At 32.3% G+C, this 26,634-nt stretch overlaps 1 protein-coding gene across 3 annotated transcripts in view; it reads left to right on the top strand.

The window, feature by feature from the left end:
• LOC128986946 (cardioacceleratory peptide receptor-like) overlaps nt 1–26,634 on the top strand; it is a 165,620-nt gene that overhangs the window by 6,598 nt on the left and 132,388 nt on the right. Inside the window, exon 1 of one of the 3 annotated variants that reach the window (XM_054407565.1) lies at nt 1,206–1,268. The exons of the other annotated variants lie outside the window; for them this stretch is intronic. The gene's annotated coding sequence lies outside the window, so the exon portion shown is untranslated. Of the gene's footprint in view, nt 1–1,205; nt 1,269–26,634 lie in introns of those variants that run through there. 3 annotated transcript variants of the gene reach the window in all.

Below are 26,634 nucleotides of genomic sequence, written 5' to 3'. Positions count from 1 at the left end.
AATGTAAAACTCTTCGGCTTGATTACCAACCATTATCTTTTGAAAGATCGGATCCTGGATTCACATGCATTTTTCTCATACTTCGCATTCACAGGTAATTATTGACGTAATTAAATTACTTGTTACAGATACGCAATTATGTAAATAATAAGCCGCTTTTAAATTTGCAAATGATAAATAATCCTCGGCAATAAAAACCATCCAGGTGGCACAGCACGCTAGCACTTCCACTGATCTACATGTTTACCTCATAGTGGGGATCTTGTTGGTGTAGGTTGTTAGTTACGATTAGGTCGTTAGTTGAAAATATGTTGGCAGTAGCACAAATAATAGTAAAGGAATATGGAACACTTGTCTTTAGTAGTTACTTTAACATTATCGAACGGCAATGAATTCCTGCCAATACGTTTATGCACTTTTGTTACAAAAACCCAAATGTACGACAAAATAAAGTACCTAAAGTAAACAATTGCTAATCATACTCTATAATTAAGTATGAAATTGGTCAACAAAATAACGTTTTAATAATTGTCATGCACGTTAAATAATGTCTTATACTAAAGTTGTAAGTTTTCGAGTACGAAGTGTAGTGTTTAGAGTACTAATTGAGCCAACAAACACGTTGCATGCTGGTTTAAATTCTACCGAATGTTAGACTTCTTAAATAAAGCCCCTTAGTTCAGATGAGCTAACTTTATAAGTTTACCAAAATCCAAAATAAAAGTAATATTGAAGTAAATGAATTTAAGTATGAGTAAATCTTTAGCATATTTTATGCAAAACATACCTCAGTAACAAAATAAGATGGAAAACATAATTTTGTCTATACTGATTTCTGTGAGTGTCTTTTACAACAATGTTTTGCTTATAAAATAAAATGTACATAGCTATCCCCAAAGATGAAATACTTCAATATTCAAAAATAAACTACAATACCTTCATTAGAAATCTGAATAGTCTAGTTCCACCAAATGTTTAACAATTTACGCAAAGCATTTTAAAAATTAAAACTCATTTCAACAAGCCGGTATTCTGGGTACACCGCAATAAAATTAAATGGCCCGGAACGATTTAGAGCGAAGACCCGGCATAACTTGTGGGTGATGTATAGGAGCCACGGATGTAGAAGGACCAAGTCAGGATACTTGGGGTAGTCCTGCGAGTCCTGCGCGCGGTCGCGGGTGTGAGCGTGCGGGCGGCGGTGGGCGCTGGATCAAAAACGCCAGTGCGGCCCCTGCTTTGGCCCCGACCGCTCCTCGTCCAATCAGGTCTGTGAATCTAGCTCGTCAATCTTACGTATATTTGGATTTTGGAAAATTGTCTTCCGTGAACTTTGGGGGTGTTTGTTAACATGTTCACATTTAAATAGATTTTTGAGATCTAATTTTGTTGTAGATTGCAATTTGATAGAAATTCGCGAATTTATTATATTGTTTAGAAGTTTAGTTTAAAGGATATTGTATGATAACTTTTAAAATTAAAATTAATAAATAATTTAATTTGTAATAATAAAACTAATTGAATATACGAAAATGTAACAGATGCTGGGTACAATAGTTTAATTCTAAATTTCTCTACAGTAACGAACTAAGCTTAGAATTTGTTATTAAATGTTACGAATACTAATAGTTATTTGAAAAATTACCTTTTGGGTGTTGGTAATAGGTTTGAAGTTTCGAGGCTCTTGGTTTTTGAATGAAAAAATAAATAACAGGATATTGTTTTATTGCGTATTTCATATAATTAAGTTCAGGACAAATCCTTTGCAAGGTAAAGGATTAGTCTATTTAAAAAAGGAATAAGAAGAAGAATTGAACATACTTTATTTTTTGGAATCGGCGAAGATGAGTTATAGATTCAGCTAAATCTAAAAAAAAACTAACTACAAAAATAGTTAACCATAACAGGCCTACAGTTAATATTCGGGGCAACACCTTAAGAATCTCAAGTTAAGTTGATTTCTTGATAAAACCACTAAGGAATCATACTTTTTTACAAAAGTAGTGAATAATTTAAATAAATCTGAGTTTTTATGACCAATAGATAGTCTAATAGAAATGAAAGTTTAATATATTGCAAAAATCAACTTCTAACTACTTTCGTTTTATTTAGAACAAATCTAACATTCTAGTTTTATGGTTGATTTAGAATATCTTCAATACACTGCATCACATTAATATAATACCACCAATTAAGAAAGCCGGAAACACCAAACTTACTATATTTGACAAATCCTTCCAATGTACTAAAATATAATATTAGGTATAAAAAAGATAAAATAAAAAGGAAATTGGTTCATCAATTAATTATTGATTAATTATTTTAAGTGTATATACCATATAGAATCTGTTCCATATGAAATATACACAAATAATGAGTCCTATAGTATTCAAATTATTAGATAGTAATTCTTTTAAACATTTTAAGAATAAAATGTAACCAAGGCAATTTAAAAATTAAATTTATTTCCAAATTAAAAAGAAAATACTCCATCGTGTAAAAGAATATAAATTACATTGTAAATCAACAGCATCTTTTTCTAACTGGTAAAATACAAGCGGGTAACTCATTCTAATATATCGTCAGCGAAAATAAAACATTAAAATGTAAAATATCACAAAATCGCGTAAACACAATTTTTCAATCCTGTCATATGTGTTGGCAGTTGAAAAGTCAACAAATCTCTCACATCACGAATAAACCTTTCTCATAAATAGTTCACTTCAAGTGTTGATGGAGAGGAGATACGGGGGAGGTGTTTTATAAGTGTGATGAATTTTGCTTCCCGAAATAATACCCCCGTTCCAGCAAACCTGCAGACTATGCGAACTTCCTGTTGCTTAATTAGGTGTTTGTTTATTTGGGTTCATAGTGTAAGGTTATTTTTTAAATATGATTCTAAATGTGAATGCCATCAGATACAGAAAGTAGGCCTATTTACGTTTACGAAATAATTTAAAACACCTTTAAATTAATTAAAAACTATGTCTATATATACCAACAAACTGCATGAATTGATTTACTATCAATATCCTAAGACACAAGAGATATACAGCACTTAGCACTAGAAATATATCGGTAATTAATTGATTAGAGTATAAAAGTGACTTATGCAACGCACTAAATATTTTGTATGGTGATATTAAATAAACTGCACACCGGTCTCAAAAATATTTTTATAAAATATTATTGAGGTTTTTACAATTCGTAAAAGTAGGAAATCAAATAGTTTAAGTCCATTGAGCCCCCCACCCTCACTTCAGTGTCTTGCTTGGGATTGTCTAACTACTTTGTGAACTCTTTTTATAAATGGAAGGTTTACACGACTTGAGTAAACTTTTTTGAAATTGGTCAATATTTGCACGATTGGTCAAAATTAGGTTTTTTCTTATTGGCGCTGTGCCGCTAACAATGAAACCGTAAATGATGTGAAATATATAATCGTGTCGTTTATAAAAATAAAGGTCCATTCAATAGATAGGATGTTTATAAGTTTTATGAAAGACAAATAATCAATTACAGATATGAAAATCCTAAACGTCTGTCAAATTAATTGGTTACATGGACACAGTGTTTAAAAATGCGAAGCAGAGAAGAAATAATACAATCGAGGCAAGACTGTAATAATTTCAACAACCAAGAGCACAAAACTATTAATCCATATGGTCTTCGGGCCACAATTTAAATGCATTATTAATAGCAATAGTAATCTTACTTAATTACCCTTCTATCCCCCTAGAGGTACAAAGTGTTGTGTATTACCTTATTTTAAGCCGCTACACACGGTACTGTTATTTGAAAATGCCTGGATGCCATCTTTACGAAAAACAAATACTCCACAATATCGTAGGTATTAACAACAAAACACAATTTTTGGAGCGGTTTTATATTTCCGTTTTTCCTTACAGTGTCACAAAACATGCCAAGGACACCAAAAACCGATAACCGACCATCAGTCAAGGAGTTTCTAGCATAGACTCTAATGGAATTCAAAGAAATCGTAGTAATCATTCCAAACCGCTTGTAATCGGTTAAAACTAGTCGAGCGGTTGTAATCGGTGAAAAACTAGTTAACAGCTTGTAAATACTTGTAATCTGCCGTTGCAGAAGATTGCAGTGAAACCGATCATTACAAAACAACCGAATACACGAGGTGCAAAGTGGTTTAGCGGTGAGGCGCAGCGTGCGGCAAACGAGTTATATATATGCAAGGCAGAGGTAAATGCAACTTGATATGACACGTACCGTAGGGTGTAACTGAATACGTGATAAAAGTGAGGCTGGACGTGCTTATGTTTATTAGGAATGGATGTAGGTTTTAAACTGTTGGTATTGACTGTCAAGGAATCCTGCAAGTAGTCGTTTTGGAATAAGATATTGAAAAGTGTACTGGTAAAAGCTAATATGAGTTAACTCAAAAGAGCTAACCTGTCGTGAATTCATAGGTATACAACTTTGCGTTTGAAAATCGCTGGTTTGGTTTCAAGTGAGATCGTTTCTAGACCCAGATGTCATTTTTAGTCGGGCCATCAAGTAATTATGTCATTTAAAAATCGTTGGCAATAGATGGTGACAAGGCTAGTGTTTTGGCTGTGTTCTTCCAAAAAACATAACAAAACTATAACGGTGTAAATTACCGCAAATAAACAAAACCATCTGGAGACAATTAGTGAATTTTACCCGTATTATAGGTTACAAAAGCAATTCGTTTATTAAGTTACTTAGATATTGGTTCAAATTAACCAATTTATTACTAATAAATTTAAACTGAAATATATCTAAATTTCCATTATGATCATGGGTTAGACGGTAATTTTAAAATATATTATTTTAAAGGTTTTTGCGTACATTTTCCATCGGGAAGAAACCATGTTAGTATTTTTGTTACCATCATGATGGAAAATGTCCGTAATAAACCTTTGAACAACACTAACTCACCATCACCAACAATGAATTCCATACAACGAATATTATTATATTTGTGTGGTGTAGAAAGAACCTCTATGTTTGAGACCCTGGATCTTTCAAAAAATGTAAAGGTTCATTGCAAGCTTACTTGTAAATCTAGCCAATAGCTTTTCAAGTAATGTGGTAGTAATGGGTGAGCCTCTGGTTCGGAGTATAACTTGAGCTATTGTTGAAATTATCTATGAAATGTAAAAGTAGTCTTCCCAGGTGAAGAGAACCTTCTCTGTTACAAATAAAGAATATCTTAACTGAAAATGCTCAAAGTAAGAGATACATTTGTTGATTTGTTGACATTCAACAGGCAGTAATAACAATCTTAAATTCGTAACGTTATTTTAAAAGGATCACATTTTATGATTTATGGTGACATTTTATAGATGTACACATTTTACGATTAGGTGTATTTAAATATAAACACTAAAGTACAAAAACATAAAATATACTCTGTAGTACTAAATTAATACTAAAACTCAACTAGATCATAGAAAACATCAATGTTCTTTACTGTAAAATGTCAAAACGTAAAAGGTTTGCTAACCATTATTATTTTAAAACAAATTACAATTTACAAAATACTTAACTTGGACTCATTATATTCGCTGGTATAATAGTATAGTAGCACATGTTTGACCATTAGCGTTATTTCCAATGGTATATCTCACATTCAAACATCAAAACATGTAAATCCTTTAACTGATGGTACAGGAGACAACATCAATATGAAAAGTCCGTGGCACAAAAAGTGAGCCCGTTCGATAAGGCAGGCCAGCAGTAAAGATAGAAATGTGGAAGTTAAATCAGGATCCGCTATTCAGAGGTCTGTACCATTCATTATCAAATATCTCCACCTATTTATAAACTGATCGTCTCTTTTATGTTTTACTCGACGTCTGTGACCATCGTATCTATAAAATTCTAGATTGTTTAGTCTTTGGTCACTGTTTACTATCTATCATTGTTATTTTGCTTTCGGATCGATTGTATTTGTTCAAAAAACCTTTTATCCATCGAACCATCCATGAATAAAATTGATCATTGTTATTACCACTAAAAAGGCAATTTAGCTGGTGAAATTTCTGATATAAAGTATAAATTCACTTAAAAATTCTTGTAATTTAAAAACAATATTTCTCTAGTCATTATTGTTATTTAGATATTTAATTTTACAATTTTTTTGTTTATAAGAAGTGTTTGTGTTGAGTTCAACTATGATATTTTGAATGAAAATAAACAAAAACAATAATATATAAGTTTTTATTAGGGCCATTTATATAGTCAAAAGATGTAGTTATTTTACGTGTTTTGGGATAACTATTTACAAAAATACTATGAGAGCCAGGGGTCTAGTTGTCACTGCACAGGACATTTATATTGAAGGCTTGGGTTCAAACCCAGCCAATCACCAATGGTTTACAGCTAAAGGAAAGAGTTGTCTGCATGATAATTTGGCTAAAGAGTAGTACGAAACCATCCCTAAGCAGTAAGTCCAACTAATTTTCAAAAAGCAAAAAAGACGGGAATCTAGTAAATGACATCTAGTAAAATTTCCTAGTTTTCTTTGTTTTGTCCGCACAAAAAAAATAACAACGCACAAGTTGTTATGAATGCCTAGATTCGAGTCTCGTAGTGTAGACGTATTGAAATTTAACAATGCTAACAATGCTATCTGTTGCCTTCACAAAATTCTGTTGATAATTCAATAAACAGTAAAACAAGTAAGAGTTAACTCATTAGTTATTTTTAAGTTTGTGAAAATAAGTATTTAGGATTCAAATGTCTAGACTGTTTATATGCTGCCTTTATAATTTTCAGTACACATACAATAAACACTTTATGATTATTTTAATAAAATTATTTCTAGGTAGTTAAGTCATTCTAATTTAAATAGAAATATATATTTTAACAATCAACAAATTAATGACGAAAATATAATTTCACCGTTATTCTGCATAATGGAGATTGAAGCAATTGTAAGAACAGACCTTTCCCTCTGCATTTATTTAAAATCTCGCAGTTATTAAAAACATTTGAAAAGACTTTTGGATTTGCAATTAATTATTCTTAGAACCAGTTTCATAAAAATAATGCTTAGTAAAACACAACAATGGCTTAAAATGTAAAAACGATAATTGCGTTTGGAACAACATTTAATCCAAAGTACTTTCTTAGAATTTCACAATAATTTATTCTTGTGAAAATAGAGTCTTACATCTTCAATGATTATCAAAGCTCAAATCAACAGGAATTGGAAGTATGTCCTAGCTTTTTAGATTACATAATGTACTGTGCAGTATAATGGAATGCGTCTTTTAATACCATACCATTTACATTTCAAAAATTTTTAGACGATAAATAATAATTTTTAAATATTACCAATAAATATGCATATGCCGGTTTTTACAATGGTTAAATAAATTGATCACTCACTTTGATTATCATTCGACTAAAATCGGTGACTTAAATTATGACTTCTCACTCCAATACCCAGGTGATTAAGGTATTTTTTAAGATTACCAAGTTGATTTTTGGAGAAAGTATTTAAAGGCATAATAATGTTTATGAATTTTTATGGGATTGGTCCAAATCCTCTTTTTACTTAGCTTTAATTAATTGTAATCAATTGATCTGAGCCATAGGCACAGCGTGGTCGTGTATTTCAACCAATGAAAAAATAACCAAATAAGAGTAAAATAGTTTTCTCTGAACACTATACATGAACTTAAATGGAATTAAGAATAGGTCACCCAGTAATTATTTGCAGTTGACTCAATTACTTGATATATATTCCAAGTAAAGTAAATACCAAAGGTCTAGCGTTTTACACGTAAATAATAAGTCGGAGATCATAAAACAAGCGGATAACGACGCGCAGCTACTTAAAATCCGTTACCTCAGCGGATTCGCCTTTACTAACTAGGTAAACTATCAAAGTTTATATACTGTTTCCCGTCAAACCCTTAAGCGTCGTGTTCTATGGCGGAAATGATTGATTTATGAGTAATCCTGACCTTCCGTAGTAATCGTGAGTCGAGTAAAGTATAGAGGAGATGAGGAACTCATGGCTAATAGCGAACTATAACAATACTTTATCTTTAAAATGTTAGCCTTTGTTATACTCTCTATACTAATTATATTTAAAAACATATTTTATGTTTAAACATAAAAAATATATGTGTTTTTTTGATATATTTGGACAGGGAAATTAGTTTATTTAATTCTAAAAAACAGTGTGCAAACTAATTAACAAATTAAGAAACTTTTAGTAAAGGTCGTATGTTGTCAGACATATTATTGGGTTGTAGTACTTGATAGTGAAATCAACAGATCAAGATATAAATCAACAGATTGACTGACATTTTAACATAATAACTAGATTGCATACGAGTAATATATTGTTTTGAAAAATTACATGTTGTTGGGTAAATTAGTGGTCTATATGACTAATTAACAGCTAAAAATATTAGGGAACAATTAAGTCACTTATGACTAGCGACATGCTAATCTACTGATCATACAGTGCAGTTTTTCAAATAGTTTTAATCTACGAAGTATTGATTCCATTTTGTTCGCTACTAAGAAAAAAAATCAAAAACTATGATTACTTAACAACTTTAGTTTGCTCATTAGATGTCAGAAGAACTGACGCTGCAAGATTACAAAATAATTTATGTCTTCGTCGCTAATTATTAAGAACAAAACGTCTCTCTAAAAATAATTGGTAAAATTTATTTAATCAGTTTATTAACTTTTGTATATTATGTGATAAACATAATCACAGTGTTTTCATTTAACAATGATGAACTATTAAACAGGTACTTACAAAATCACCTAATAACAGGTACAGGTGACTTTATAATCTTGATTAGTGTTTTCATCAAATATTTCTTAATCAATTGATGAAACCTAATGTAAGTTATTACTTTGTATAGCATTTGAATTATCATAATACATTAAAAATATATGTATTTTAACCAAAGCAGAATTTAGGAAATGAATGATTTTTGTTTGTGATTGGTAGCAAATCTTCACCAAAACGTCAATACTGAACGTCCGTTAAACCTTCTGTCTAAACATAATTTATATATTCTTTGTAAACATACCTAGGCAAGTTAAACAATATTGAACAACGAAAAAAATCAATAAACGTCTTTGCACCTTAGCCATTTTGACTATTTCGCATTTCAACAGAATGCACAGTTCAAGTAGGGAAATGTATGGAATCCGACGATTATGGAGATGAAGCACTAAACGTTATAGTGGAGAGAACGTTACATATGCAACAATGCTTGGTGAAGCCACGTTCTACTGCGGCCTTGCCTAAAGCCACGCGTTCGGGACGGTTATTTCTGAACGCGTCTAATTTAAATAGTCCGGGTATAATCACTTGGAGTGGGCTCCTTCCGCCTCCGAGTCCTGGGCCGGTATCCTGTGGTCCTGTGGTCCAGTGGTCCAGTGGTCCTGTGGTCCAATGGTCCTGTGGCTTTTGGTGTTTTCCTGGCCATCAGCATTTTTTACGTTGGGTCTTTTCAAGAAGAGGACCACCGATATTGCAATTTGCCCTGGACAAATAATATTGGAGTAATAGAGTAATAGTACTGTAAGTGTGTCTATTCAAAAGAGAAAAATATAGTTATACGTTCAGTAATAATTTTACTAACCTGTGCCCCTACCCATTAATCATGTGGATTAAGCTGGGTAATGTTTTACGTAACCTAAAATCCGACCCTTCTAAACCCGACCTAACAGAAACTAACATAACCAAACCGAACTTATCCTATCATAACACCATATAGTATAACCTAACCTCATTTATCTGCTTCTATTTTTATAAGGCAAATTTTTATATTAACGGTCCTTTTCCTGAACATACGTTTGTTTAAGATCATCATCAACCCTGGTCACTGTGTAACGTTTAACGTTTGTCGACAAAATAAGAAATCATATGTTGTTGGTACTGTTGGTAGCAATAAGACTGATGGTATCTGGGCCAGAATCTGTCTGGTTATTACCGTCAACCACAAGATTTAATAGCAAAAATGTTAATTGTTTCAAACATGTGTATTCTGAAAAAAAACAATTAACGTTCTGAACTGGACCTCTTCTACCTCTTAGTTGTAAAACAACGCATGTTATTCACGATAAAAAAAATTGTCAAGCAGGTAGAAAATAACAAGAAACTTACTAATACTTCTTTGGAAAGATTTGTTGCATTAAGCTGAACGTAACGTCAAATCATCGAGGATTTAGCCCTATGAGTGACGTAGATTTCCTTATTAATAACAGATTAAGTTAGAGAATTTGCATTCGTGACTTTAAAAAATTATCATTTCAACAAAAAGGTAAACCTACATTTATGTCCAACTGAATTCTAACTCCAATCTCAAATGAATTTACAAAGAAATATCGGAGGTATACTTATGCGATTCATTTCTTAAATTGCAAATCGGAAATGAGACGTCAATGCAATGCAGCGGAAGTAAACATTCCTACGTTTCCTTTGATCATTCGAGTGTTTCAATCCCAAGTGTTTCAATTTCACTGTTTGCTGACATTAAAAATAATGAAATCTTTCATGAAAAGTATTCAATTAAATTTTCTGAACCTACATATAAATTGCTAAAACGTTATTAGTCTTATTAAATTAATTTTATGTAGCCCATATCGATGTAGTCTACAATATCTACTACAAATTAGGACAGGCCTATTCGAAAACAAAATGTTTGAGTTCAAATAGTTAATCAAATATAAGTTACAGTAAATTTAAAATATACATAATTTTATTTAACAGAAATATAATTACAAATTTATAAAATCGTTTTGTACACTCCACTTTCTCAAGTTTGTATAATCAAACATTATTAAATATGGCACCTCTGATTATACTTAATAGGTTCCAATTATTATACTATCATGTATATTTAGATAGCACGTGCACCCTCTTGCATATAAATTACTGTAAAATGTAGTTTGTAAACTTGTAATACAACTGTTATTTACATAAGTTTCGTTCTTAAAATAACAACTTTTAGCTATTTTATTCTATCTGTATGTCTCACACTAAGGTGGAAACAATCTTTTATGTATTTGGATCGGGTGGAACAAAATCTATATACAATCAATGAAACAATATTCTTGTCTGGGTACGTTTCCTCATCCCTACGACCAGTTAGATTGTACAAAGTGTTTACATGTTAAAATAGTAGTTTACGATTACATTATTACATTTTTTAAGCATGATTCCAGGTAGTTTTGTTACTTTGAGCGCATCTAAAAAATGTTATCTATTCACAATGAAAGGACGTGTTTAATAATGTGTTTACTTATGAGTATGATGTTTGTCCATGAAAGTCAACCAGATAAATATGAATAACATTCCACTCTCGTTTGACGAAGCCTCCATGGCATAAATGAGAAGGTTGGTTGTGGTTTAGGGTACTTTATTTAAGTTTCTAATCGCTATGAATTTTGTTTTAAGTTTCAGAAATATAAATTTCATTATTTAATGCCTGATGGATTTGTAATTTATATAGTGCCTCGTTTTCTATGCAAGATTTATACTTCGTTATTTTCAAGGCACGAGACACATTTTAGAGTAGTAAGTGAATTTTGGAAGGACCACGAATAAACATGCTATGGAAGTCACGGTTTTATTACACATTACATCACTGATTAATATTTTGTTGTAACAAACTAGATTACTTCTTAGGTTAATCAATGAAGTAAATCATTTGTTTTAAGGTTTTAGGTATCAAGTTATTTTCAAACATTGTCTATGTACACTTAAACCTCTAAGGCCCTATTTCTTTGTTCCGTTTCAGTAAAACATGACTCTGCTTCGAAAAAGCCTACACAACAATTTTGCCTTATCGTGCCTTATAGTTTCTTTTTCAATGAGGAAAATAGTATACAACTTTGTGATGCCTTAATTTCGCTTGTTGCCCCGAGCTATGCAAACCGTATCACAAACGACGACCACTTTGAATCCAATAAGCGATCGCTTTCCCTAAAATATAGGCTTCAAGCTGATCGTGACCTTCTCAATTTACCTTCATTGGGAGGTGCTCCACTCACAGAGTGGCTATAGTTGTTAACTTCTTACTTCGCGGTCAATTACAAGGAATGATAATACGGAATTTGGTAGATTGTTCACCTATAAAGGAAAGAAGACAGGTAAAATTTACTTTAGTTATATGTTATACTATGAGAAGTGTGTTTCGTTAAAAGTATATACATAATGTATATGGAATAATATAGCTGAGTGATCAAAAGGTTGCTGGGTTAATGCTGAGAAAATTTGTAAGCTTTTTGATGGTTCGAAAATTGGACCCAGCTGTCCTTGATCATTGGGCTTTATAATAGGTTAAATGGTCCTGGCTTCAGCTGGTCTTAGTCAGTAACAATGCAGGGACGAAGGGACGAGTCGTCAAGAAATCTCCCATCATTATTTATTCATCCTTCACTCATATTCGGGTTACAGACTTAGGTGTCTTCCCCGTTTCAACGGTAATATAATAATAATAATAATAACATGGTATAGAATAATTTAAAGGGTAACTTTATAATCATCTCATTTTACTGTAATTTTCTCCTTTTTACGATGTTAATGTTAGGAGTTTAAAATATCTTCTTAGGAAAACTTAGCTTCTGGGTTAGTGAACTATTTTGGAATCCCCCAAAGATATAAATAACTTTCGTATGAAAATTTATACTTAAGTCTGAAGATTCACGATCTCAAGTAAATTGCCCCCGGCTTCAATCAAATACTAATCAAACGTTAAAGCAACAATATTTTATCGGGTTCACCAACCAGGATGATCCGACCCGACCATCGTAAGAAGCTTTAGTTTTTTCCATTTAGAACCCTTAAGCAGTAACAACTTTTTAAATTTTCCTTTTTAAATTTAGCTACAAAAACCTAACCAGTATATTCTGTTACTTCTCCATACATCCTTATTCAGTCTTCACTGAAAAAAAAGGATTAAGGAAAAAAAGGATTCATCAAAAGGATTCACCCTTAAGGAGTTAAGGGTGAATCTGACTATCATTTATACATAAATCAATCATAATTTATCAAATAAGACTTCTAATGATATTGCCTGTATACTCCAACATTATTTGTGAATAAAATTGATAATGATGCACATAGACTCACGCATCATTGTTAGGGATGAGAAAATTGTGATATTGCACACAGACTCCGTGATATCAAGGCTCTCAGATATAACGAGGCCAGGACATATCACAGCTTATCAGCTTCCTCTAGATGAGTGGCCGACTCCACCACCCATAAACTATCCTGCGCTGTCATTTCCGCTGTGAGTCACTTGATTTTTCGGGCTTCGCTAAAACACTTTGATGTTTTAATAGAAATAACAATCTTATTTGATGAGTTGTGATTACAATGAATTTAGTTGAGGTAAGAATGTTGATTTAAAAATAATTTTAAATGGGTTACGGTGTATTTAACTGATAGTATTTTTATTATTATTATTTGGAAAATATTTAATAATAGAAAACATGTTTAAATTTATCGTGTTAAACAAATGTTCGGTAACATAATGTAATCTGTAAGTATGGGTGCATGAGTTTTTTTTAGAAGTAGACTTGGGGTGCATCAGTGACGGGTTCCTTTTCCATCATATCTAAAAATGTTTAAAAGGTCTATTTGGAACGGTTTGAGGCGCCTGACGGCGCCTGACAAAAGACCTCAGGAGTAGATAAAAACTAATAAAAAATAACATAAATGTTTATAAGAAATATTGCTTCATTATGAGAAAGCGTTAAAACAAATTATATAAAATATTAAAAAACAATTTTTAAATATACCCCAGGTATTTTCCATTGTTCAAAATATTAGTTATACGTCAACTTTTTGGTTTGTTGCTGGGTTATTCATATCTGGGGTTCCGCATGGACCCCCCCTTTATTTTAAAAAATTAGCAGTTTTTTATGAGCTGGACCACTTGGCAGCATTATAGATATTTCGCATTTCATTTATATAAACTGGACCCAGAGACATATATTTTAAACAGAAATGTTGTAGCCCATTACTACGTCACTTAGTAGTTTGTGTGTGTCAAGAGTCACGAGACAGAAGCTACCAAGAGTGTATAAACCAAGTTTGGCTGTGTTGTCTGAGGAAAACAAATCAATTTAGGCCCGTAATGAGCTCTTAGCAGGGAGAAGTCTGGGAGTTAATGGATACATAAATGATTTCACCAACCGCGCACCGTGACATTGCCGAGTGCCTGAGTTACTAAACGCTTCAAATTTGGGAGGTTGACGACCTTCCTTAACATTACGCTTTACCATTGACTTCGGAAGTAGATGTTCATATACTATGATGGGATAGTTATGTTTACGTTCGAATCAAAGAGGACATAGTGGACTGAGCTTCTCTACTATTGACGTTTTTTTCTTTTCATGCTATGATAGTTAATGGGGAACCTTAAAAATATTTACTTAGTGGGGCCCTTTTATTTTGGTATTATGGATATTGGTGTGCAGTAAAGGAAAATTCGCTTTAAAGCAAAGAAAATTTAAGGTGGCTTTATTATTTAAATTATCTTTTTTTCTGTAACAGGATACAAATTTATTACGGGAATAATTTTATGGTATTGACAAAGATTTTTAAGTCGATGGTTATAGTGGTAAGCTTATTGTTATTAGTACAGAGAATATCACATTTCTTTAATCCTTTGATAAGTACAAGTAACGATAAACAAAACAATCATTGTATTTTTTCAGAGCTTAAAAATTGCAGCCTAAATAATGATAGTATTTATAAAAAGTGTATCTTATAATGACGAACCAGATAAAATCACATACACATTTTCTTATGCGATTGTTAGGTTTGAATATCACCAATGTTTGTTCGTTAAGTTGGGTTGTTTATTTAGCTTTATTGGTTGATTGAATGTTATATAAATGGCATACCCACGAGAATCCGAACTAATTTCCCAAGGCATTTGATCAATCATAGAGCAGTTTCGTTTAGTTGTAAACTGAATTTTTAAAACATTGCCATTTTATAGTTAGAAGAGTACTAACAACTTTTCTTGTTTTTCCATCGAATGCATACACATTCATTTACGGAAAATAGCATTTAGAATCTAACACATGCATAAATATATGAACATTTACAACTGTGGAATATACATATAAATTAGAACCTATACACTGCATTACATTATTATACCTTGAACACAAGCTAATGTTGACATCATTGAAGATCGATCGACAGTCGAAATGTCCCTTGATGAAGACAAAGTGTTTAATATCCCACGTGTTTCAGGAAGAACTAATCTATAGGCTTTCCATCTTCTTCAGCTGGTGTCTTATTTTGTATCATGTTTTGGTAGGAAGCCAGCGGTTTGACTGTCACCAGCAGACGTTTCTAAGGTTCATTCATTACCAGCCGGACTAATGAGGATGTGGCAGAATCGCGGTGGGATTATTAGAATGTGGTAACTTTTGACAACACACTTATCTTGTATTTTGTCGGCTCTGTGTGCTTCCCTTTTTTTCCTTAATTCAAGATTGAGTAAACACATATTTAAAGTACTGTAATCTTATTTTTAGCAAATAATTTTGGATTGTTTTTTCTTGTTCAACTAAAGAAACACAGTATCAATAGATAAGACATAGTAATTTTCAATATCAACCACGTCCTTAATCATAGTCTACAGTGAAACTGTGTCATTCTAAAATTTGGTATACTGTTAAAAAAAAAAAAAAAAATTAATTAACAATAAACAGTTTGAAACATTTCCGGTTAATTTCTTTATTTGATCATATTAAGTTCATAGTGAACACTTTGTGAATTACAAGTAAATAAATTGATCTACAACAATACGTTCAAACCCCAACAAGCCACCCGACCAAAAATGAACCAAACACTTAAAACATATTTAATTTTATTAGAGTAAAAACCAACCAACCTTACCCTAACCAGCAACTGCGGCATGATATCAATTCGCAATCACGCAGAAAGTCGTAGCAAGACCTGTCGCAGCTGCAATCCCATCCTAGGCTGGAGAGGACATGGTCCTAAAAAAGCCTTAACATATATAAATTCAGTTAGTTTACAGACTCATTTCAAAAGAAGTTGATCTTAGATCAGCTAAGAGGTAAAACATTGCTTTTGAGCAACAAACAAAATATCTATAATATTAAAACGAAAGTGTGTTTTTTTATTTCACGATTCTGAATCAACCACTCGATGGATTTTCATGATTTTTGTGTTGAAAGAAAGATAATTTTGAGAACTAGGGAATGTCGAAGCCATAATTTTAGTTTAGAGTCCCAGTTTTTTAGAAATTGAGTTTTAATTTTTAAAAAGTCTAGCAGCCGACGCTAAGATTTTAAACTAGCTTTTGGCATAAAATAATTTGTTTAACATAACAGCTGTAAACATTCAGCTTTTGTGTCACAAATTCAGCATTTGGATAAAAATGTAAAGACATACTTAGGGTTGACTTATTTATACTATGTGTAATGCTAATCATTGATACGTTCAATTCTTCTGTAAGAGGATGACAGATTAATTAAATATACATAGTAAAATACTAGGATGTTCAAATAATTTTTTAAAGCAATCTTTGTAATCTTCGATTTGTTTTAGAGCAATATAATTTGTTTTAACTAACAGCTGGTTAAACATAAACTATGGAACTATGATGTTATTTTATTTACTCTTATTTTGTCATTGATTATAGGAAATAAGTAAGATTAGTAGAGATAATTAGACCACAGTTTAAAATAGTTTAGACCAAAATTAATTAAACCACAGACAAATCAAGGCTTACACGAGTCATAATAAAAAAGGATAAATGCAAATTATTTTACTGCTCCACTTTTCAAGGAAAGATTAGAAAAATAACAATGTTTATATGTTTTAATTCTTCATGGTAGCTTTTTGTTTACAATTATGTTTGACTGCTTTAACTTTGTTTGGGTTAGGCCCGGAAATATTGATGTCACAAAAAGAAGATCAAGAATAATCAGGGATCACGATTTTAAATTACCACCACAACCTTAGCCGGGTTTTATACAAAGATAAACAGATGGATGACATAGATTGAACACGTCAACATTTACCTAGGATACTGCAATTAGACAAACCATCCTTTTATGAAATCGTGTTCAGTTGTGGTTACGTTTGGGGGTGCCTATATCAGCGCCCCCAAACGTGAAAATATCACTTTTATTTTAACTATGAATATAATGTAGTTTAAATTAACTAATATGGGAAATTACGATGTACATTTATTCAATGAGGGTGGGTAATTATCAAGAATAGAACTGATAACGGTATGGATAATAAACATTGACAATTACGTCATTAGCTTTACTAGCGTGTTTACTTTTTATATTCCTGCTGCATGTGACCAATTCTTTTTTTCAAATGAATGTTATTTGAACCAAACAGCTGTTTCAAAACAAACTGTTATTGTTTTTACTTTTCTTTGTTTACACTTATTTATTTAGCAATTAATGCAGTGAAATTGAGGATAGGTGTGACGATTAGTTTTGATGTTAGGACACCAAAGTTAAATTATGTGTACTGTGAATTTTATTGGATATTATCATTTTATTTTAGGTCGTTTCTATTTAGACCTACTGGAAATTGTGTATAGTAGTTGTATTGTGGTGATAATAATTATGGAAGAGGTAGGTATGCTATGGAAGGTGGTATCGTTGACTAGGTCTATACACTTCTCAATTCACTATTTACTCTCTCTACTGTATAGGCTACTTATAATCAGTGTGCGTCTGTGCGAATCGGCTGCAAATCTCACTTCAACGCTTTTCACATCGTAAAAATTGCAGAATTGCTGTTTTATTGTAAAATTATCGGATTTCAATTGCATATCGTATAGGCCTATGATTGAATAAAAACATATTTGGTCACACAACATTTGTTTACAAGATGATTTTTCACATTAAAACTGCAAGAAACTTTGTCTTTATATGTGTAAACTAGCTGATCTGAATTGTACACGGTTTTAACTGACTACTGAATTCCCGTACGTAGGACGGGCTAACACCTCGTAATAATTAACAAATAGTTACTGTTTAAATCATATTGTCTTATAGGGATATTTAGTTTTCATCCTGAATTATTCCATCCTCAGCATTCTCGTGTTCTTGGCGCGTGCTTTTCGTATTTTTACCCCCACCCCCCCCCACTCACCCCACATCATTATCAGATCCGCAAGTGCTGATTACCTCTGCAGCGCTGGATAATGAGTAACTAACCTATCTCTGATATAATCACATCCACGAGAACACCTCCCCTCGTTCTCTATTTCATGTTAATTGAAAGAATTCCAGACTTATTCTCAATTATAATCAATTTATTATGTTTAGGTCAGCTACTATCATGGTTTAACGATCCCCTCTTGAGCGAATAGAATGTGGAGATCCAAGGGAATCTGTTGATGTTTAAACATCAATATTTATGGTCTTGGTTTAAGAGTTCAAAAGGGCAATGGGACATGTAACATACTTGATAGTTCTCTCGGCATTATTTATTTTGAAATCTACGAGAATATAGGATTTACTTTAAGAGCGCCACCGTCTCATAACGGGGATTCAGTTAACGACTATTGCATTATTAGAAGTGAATCTAAAACTTCTTTGCGAATAAAGAAAAATACTTACAATACTTTTCATTGAAATGGCGACCATACAAAGAAGGTATTTAAGCCAAATATGAATGGAGATGAGTGTAGGATGAGTGGCGCAATCTTGTAGTCTTGTTAGTGACTAACGATACTAAGGATACTAATAAATACAGTAGAAAATCCAAAATTACAATTTAAATATTTTCAAAACTTTATTAGAAATTATGAAAAGGTTACTAGATTTACGGTAAATAATATAAAAATTGTTGTGAGGAATTATAGTACTATTGACAACGAGCTATATTAATAATATGAACCGTCCGTAAATAACTAAACACGTTAAAATGCTAACTAAGCCATGCAATTATTGAGTTTTTGTGGGTTGCGGGGAAGGCACTAAGGAAATCTTAAGAGACTTTTGAGAAAGTGGACATCTAACTAAGTACTAACGATTCATATATAGCTTTGCTTGCCATAAGATTGTTCTGCATCTTAGCAATAGTAAATGCTTTCATGAACTCGTTTTAAAATCCTTTGGTTTGGTGATCGCATGATCTCAAAAACTCACAGCTGAAGCAAGAACCGCTTAAGTAGTTAGACAGACCACATAACCACCTGCAAGTGTACAAAGCACACACACAAGGTGTATCATTATTTGTATAAAATAACACGGTTGTGCGTCAAATTCTGCGAGTGTTCTGAGAAGCAGGTAGATTACACGGCGGTAGGCCCGAGGCAGCACGCACCTTTGCTGCACAAACTACACCGGGACATTCTTTTCACACCATCAGCTGCATTTACCATACCATAGACTCCGGCGATTTCCTGCATCATGTTTGTGCAAAGAGAAACGGTACTCGGGAGTCTTGCGTTGGGCTCGTGTATTTTCTTGTTTTAGGCTTGTTTTGAAAGAAATTTATAGTACCTGATTCCCTACCTTCTTGAAAATTAATGTACACTAATAAAAAGAGGGATTGCCAGACATGTGCATGTGGTAATATTTGAGAAGACAACCCTTCGTGTTTTGCAATGTTACAATATTAATCTATACTCGGGGAAAGAAGTTGGTCTAGTGGCTTAGCTCGAGGACCTGAGGAAGACCCTGGTTCAACTCACGCAAATGGCTTTCGGATATTGATATGTAGCTTGAAGTAAAGTGTTAAGGACTCGGTCCTGTCATCCTAAGATGTAAAGGTGAAACATAAAAAACAAAAAAATACCGAAGTATATAAACCTAGATTCTTTATCCGATTGCCTTACTAACCTAAAACTTCATGTAATAACAAAGGATGAAAATACATTACACTATAATAGCATTGTGATTAAGAGTTATAATTGATTTTCCAGTGATTTAAATGTAAATCGATTGATCTTAATGTCGAATTTACTAACTAAAATCCACGGCTCGAGGCAATAATTTCCAGGTTAACGTGGAACAATGTGGCCCAATTATCGGAACTGCGCTAACTCAAACTTTCTAACAATGTCAACTTTGTCTAGTTTGTTTGCCGTGTGATCATTGTACGTAATCAATTTCTCAAAAAGTTGAACTATAATCCGTTACGTTTGTTTGCCGTGTGATCATTGTACGTAATCAATTTCTCACAAAGTTAAACTATAATCCGTTACGTTTGTTTGCCGTGTGATCATTGTACGTAATCAATTTCTCACAAAGTTAAACTATAATCCGTTACGTTTAAATAAGTCAGTCGATATCAGTTTTGAAAACTGGGGATTTGAAGCGTTTAAAGACTAGAATATTTGACACAATTGAAATAGATTTTTTTGTTGATAACGACTGGGAATGGTTGTTTTGGTGACAGCTTCATATATATTTTGGAAAATATATGGATAAGAACTGATAAGACACAATATAAACTGTAAACTCAATTTGGACATTTTACCATTTCCACCTGTCCCAACAAATCAAAACACCCTCTAACGACTAATATAAAAGGTCATCAGTAAGTACTTATCATGTGTCTAGATTGCGCACGATTTCGCTAGTACTGTGATCAGTGACTAGGTTTTATCACTAATAGGTGTGTAATAGATACATTCCATTAACATTCCACTCATGATTGATTGGCAATATACAATTTTAATTTAATTACATTATAAAAACAAATTATAAATAACGGGTGCCCTAAATCAACATTCAATTGATATCAAGTTTACGCTAAGCTTAAATCAACGTAAGTTTTCATAAAACCCCTAATTTAACAGTTAAAAAAACAACAGTGCAAAAACAGTGCGATCGTGATCGCATACATTTTTGAGACTCAAATAACTAAACAGATTTCAATACATCACTAACTCTGTTACAAAGCTAAAAAAATATTATTTGGATTATCATAGTTTTTATAGCACATTTTAAAAATTATGATCAATATATAACGTTATATACATCAATATATATCAATAATATTATCGTTGAGTCCTAAACAACTATTTAAATTTCATTACAGGACTGGATGTGTTCTGATAAGGTTTCTAAGGGTTAATAGCAAACTTATGTAAAATAGATAATACGCATTGTTTTATCCCTCATTTTAGCTCTTGACTTTGATTGTTGTGTAAAATCAGGACCGTTTGTTAGAGTCTGCCATTGCAAAGCACCCGAGAGCAGGTGCAAGCTCTATAATATCACCGGCCAGTTTATTTGTCATAAAATGTTAATAAGACGTTTGGCGAGTTATTTTTATGTAGACCAGTCATTACTGAAGTCGGCAATCATCTTGGAGTCATAAATTGAATACTTTATACTTCTTGAACCACTACATAAAATCTTGAATAAAAATTCAAAGTGTGTAAAAATGAAAATGCTTTGATAGTAAATGTTAGTTTGTTTTTAAAATATGTTATTTACCAAGCTGGGTTAAAAAGTTAGCATTAGGTTATCTGGGTTAAGACTTTGGTGGGAAATTGCATGGAGTTATTCCGTGGCATATACAGAAAAATATTAGTGGCTTAAACGGTTTGGCCTTCAAAATTATAATTCTTATACATAAGATGCCACAAATACAGCGTGTTTTTTAAATGTTTGTTTTATTTAGATCTTAATTCTAAATGTGGTCCAGTATAGACACTAATCTCTTGTTGCTCATGTCAGGGATTTTGAAAGACTATTTAAAAATAAAAAAAGAATATTATTGAAAACTGTTTAAATAAACCAACGAGTTAAGTTGTTTGATGTTTAACAGTAACAAAGTACACCAACAGATTGCAGCACTATTATTTTATTCCCCTGTTGCAAAGAGATGGCATGGTACAGCAACTAGACCGAATAACATCCTTAGTTTGACTTCAGTAGTCCCTTATGTCTAATTAGCTTCTGTGATTAGGCTGCCCGTGGTGAAGTCACAACTTTTGCCGGTTCATAACAACACTCAAAATAGCCCAGTCAATAAAGTAATAAAAGTGCCATTTGTCGCAACTAATTAGGGGAAAGCTGATTTTTTATATGTGATAGACCCTTATGGGGTGTGTATTTTCTCAAAAGTCCCCGCCTCTCCCCCTTGTGCTTCCCCCCCAATCCACCATTTTAGCCTAAAAATGCAGTTTCACTAGATCGCCTATAACTGCCTTAAAATCAATCGTAGCGAATCAATTTTTTTTTATTTTGTTCCTTATTTTTTTAAACAAGTTTGGTCACTATGCATGTTTCGTTAAAATTAATATTTAAGCCGTTATTAGACAACAAAGACAAAAAAATGTTTTCTTAATTGATTTCAATTTACATTTTTAACGATATTTCCAAAACTAGTTAAAATACACAGAAGTACTTGAATCAAATATTGTAGTCTGCATTTTGAGCTTTAAAACGGAAGTGATTGCATGTTTGTGATTATCGCTTGCGTTTCATCGAAGATTGGACTAGCGCGCCGCCCCGCACCGACGACGATGCCTCGTCGACCGACGAAGATTTTACATATGTGAGGTTATACGTTGAAAATACAACGACGACAAAGACTGTAATAGTTAATTTATGTAATAGTTTGTCTTCGCTTGGATTGCAAATATATTAGATACGATCGTTACAACGATACATATATTATAACTCTGTATTAAATTTATATTGCAAGGTTTCAGAAACAATAGTAAATTTTACTAATAAGTTTTTATTGTTTTTGCCTTTCATTGTATATTTTCTACCTAGAATGCCATGAAAGCAATTAGATAAAAAGTATGTCGGGTGACGCCGACGCGCAAGAGCTAGTTTGAAATATTTTATAAATCGGTAAGCTTTTAAACTGCATAATTTTAAGTGTGATTTTCCATCCTCGCCTCCCTGCAAATTTAAGAGAAAATATAAATGTAAACCTTAGTTTCGGGAGGAGGTGCAAGTTTGCCTGTTAACAACCGGATGTTGATAACAGCTGATATCTCCCTCACTGACGACCTAGTTACACAACCCACCCCTTGGTGATGCAGGACTGATTTTACTACATGTTTTATTTTATTCTATTTAATTAAACGTGTTTTTTGTTTGTTAAGTATGCTACAAAAAATGTATGTATGCCTTTATTGTGTACATACATGCTCAGTTTCAACGAATGAATGTTATTTATCTGATATATGAGATATTAATTTAAGTATTACAGTTATTATTATTCGTCTCGATATTGTAAAATGTACCCTCACTTGATACAGATACTTACTCTTACTCTTAGAGGCTCTTATTTAGGCTCTTTCCACTTTTCAAGTAGTAAAATGATTACGAAAACTATATGAAAAAATATTTTACGATAACTTAGTGTGTAGAGTGTATCGATGGCGTATCACGTTTTAGAAAGGTATGTTTGTATTAAAAACATTACTATGTAGCTAATATTTAATTTCGTTGATTTTGAAGTTTCAGAAGAAAACTAAATTATGAAATGCTAAACAAACCCTTCATTAGAGTTGGTCATCAAAGTTCATCAACAATATGATCACTGTCAACTCGTTTACGACGGAGCTAGCTAATATTGGGGGAACATTTTAGACTAATATTTCCGGGTTCAAATTTCCTCTGCAAAATGACAGAGAACTCAAACTGAAGTTTGTCTTTTGTCATAGATATTTGAAATTTAAGGGAATTTAACGGAATTTTTATTTTATCATAAATAATGGTAGGTAGAAATTATTTAAATATACAACAAGCATTTAAAATAATTTACCATCCATATGTAAGCTGAAAAATTATAGCAAAGTAGTTGTTATCGATCATTTTACATTTATTGGCAATAAAAAACTTACAAACCTGCATGTCTAATCTACATTTACGAAATTCACTCAGCAAAATGAAATCGATATTTAATACACTAATTTTTCGATATCACCACTATAGAAATTTCGGTGTGTGGTAGCCAAATAGTCGTAGTGCTCGAATTGAAATCTTGAGGTTGCTGATTGATTTTGAGCACAATCGATTGTTGACTCATATTTGTCTATATGATCTATTAATGATACCATACAACAAAAGGAAGTTAGTAAAAGAATTTGGACGGTATCTTTACTAAAAAGTAAAAATGCCTAAGTGGTAGATTATTACAAAAACAAACCACATACAGGTTAACTAGTAATGTCCCAAAAAGTCTCCCGTGCACTAGCTTTCTTCTTGTTCTTCATCAATCATCCTTTGCTCTTGCACGTTGTTCGCATTTGCAGTTGTAATACTCAGACACTCACAGCTGCTCTGGTACACGTACACAATCACTCTACAATCGTGAGTCATTCTTCAACACAGCGACGTGAAGTCGATCTGTTTACCTTCACGAGAATAATTAACACGCCCGAATGATCTTTATCAGGACAATTCCAGCATAGATCGCAGCATTGACTGCAGCATAGATTGCAGCGTGAATTGCACTATTAAATTGCATGCAGCATTTGAATGTGACTATACTTGCGAATGACTCAACAATGTAACTTAAAAGACACTAAAAAAGACTATTTATCCTAAAATATATTATTCGACTGAAAGTTTGATAAAATATTGTATTTTGGTAAATCCAATTAGATAATTGATTTCTAAGATGAGTGAATCTTTCATCTGGTGTGACGGAGTGTGTTACGATTATTCTACCTAAACATTTTATTACTATGCAGAATACTTTCAATTGTTTGAATATAATTGTTTATTAAATTGTTAGTGCTTTAGTGGTGGTAAGTGATTAAATTACTTTCTAGTCTTAAGTCTTCAAAAAAGGACATGCTTAGTATAATTTTTGTTGTTGTGTGATAAAAAAAAAACAATGATACAGCTTTATCGAGCAGTTTTACAGAAAGGTAAATTGCAAAATATTATTATTGTGTTTTTTATTTTCGTTTCAATGGCGGGCTAATATTCACTTCTGAAAGTCCCCGCTTAAACTTTGAGAGGCTTTTAAGCAGGGCTCTGATTCTATATTAAAATGGGAACAGGTCTGCACTAGATCCTGGATGCACAGATTATCTTTATGCAAAGTTTGTTACAGTATTTTCCGTGACGAGAATGCAGATAAACATTGTACGACTTGAGTCGTTGATCCTAATGCAGCATGCAAATAGTCCACTAAAAATTAACTTATTGTTCTCAAAGTACAGTTAGGCCTGTTATGTGACCATGTCTACTTTTGTTAATAAAATAAAATGCACTAGTTATGTTATTTGGTTTTGTAGGATGATATTGCTATAAAATGTTTGACCTTCACAGTGGTGAAATATAGCTTTTTCCTTTAATTTAAATTACTGTAGTTTATGAATTTTAAATTTTGATTTCAGGTGAGGAGTTTTACCGGCATCAGCATTTCTGGTCTGGTACCTTGGTGAGGTAATATTTTAGTAATTTTAGTTACATTTAATTATCAATATGTGATGCAAGAGTTTTTATGTCTCTAACACTTTTGACATCCAAGCACTATAAAATAAGGCATACCTGTAATTGTAAATTTATGTTCCCTGACTTAAGTATTGTTTTATATCATTTGCTTTACATTAGCACACAATATAAACGATTAGTAATAAGTAACTTACAGCTTAACTTCCCAAAGAAGATGAGAAACAGACTTTGTTATGTGACTAAACACTGACCAAATGTTTATGCTTATTATTCATACGATGAACTACAGGATGTGACATCAATAATAATATTCATGGAACAATAATAGTTGTAATAATCAGGGCTGTGTTGCTAAGTCAAGTGTCTCGGACTTAATAGCGAGAGCAACTGGTTTGATTCCGAGGATATAAACAAAGATTAGATAGGTTTTGACAGCTTTCTCTTAAATTCAATTGTTATTCTTTAAGATTACTACTGGTGGAGACGCAAAAACATACAATGGTACGAGTAACACAATCGTTACTCTATTTATACAAACAATATGTACGTTTCAATATCCTACCAAACAGTACTTAGGATTGGCAAGTAAATAGGAACTGTAGTTGTACTGGTATAGAAATATCTAGAAGTAATATGGCATGAACATTAATTCAATCAGAAAATACACTTCTTTCTGTATTGCCACCATTTACGTTTTATTTGGCAACAATGTTGTTCTAGTTGCGTTAACAAACACACGTTGTTTCTGCCCATTGTTGTCATACGTAATTAGTTCCGTCAACCAATGTTTTCAAAAGCTATTCTTTTGCTTTTTTGTGACTTAATCGAATATCGTCCCAAAAAAACCTACTTTAGGGTCTAGTAACGATAACTACTATTTACTGTTTTTGAGCAGGAAAAGTTATTTACAGTATATTTATGTGAAATAACCTACACATAACTACAATGATAGCAACATGCAATTTGAATTAGCAAGCCAAATTATCTTTATTACATATGCAACCAAGGTTCCTTCAGTTTATTTCTAATTTATTCTAATTTAGTTATAGGTTCTTACTATACAGCTTTGATTATCTATTTCAATCAATATTTCATCAAATTATCAATAAATTGCCCTTTAAAAATTATTAAAATCTCCCTACTCTTCAAAAAAATTATAACGAGACTGATCTTTTATTAATCTTGTCTCACAAATTTATAAAGCATTATCTAAAATAAAGCATTTTCAGATAA

This window comes from Macrosteles quadrilineatus, unplaced genomic scaffold, assembly GCF_028750875.1.
Source record: "Macrosteles quadrilineatus isolate MER2022 unplaced genomic scaffold, UCM_ALF_1.0 Scaffold_2__2_contigs__length_208266976, whole genome shotgun sequence".
NCBI lineage: Eukaryota > Metazoa > Arthropoda > Insecta > Hemiptera > Cicadellidae > Macrosteles > Macrosteles quadrilineatus.
This window is presented reverse-complemented; position numbering and strand designations above follow the sequence as displayed.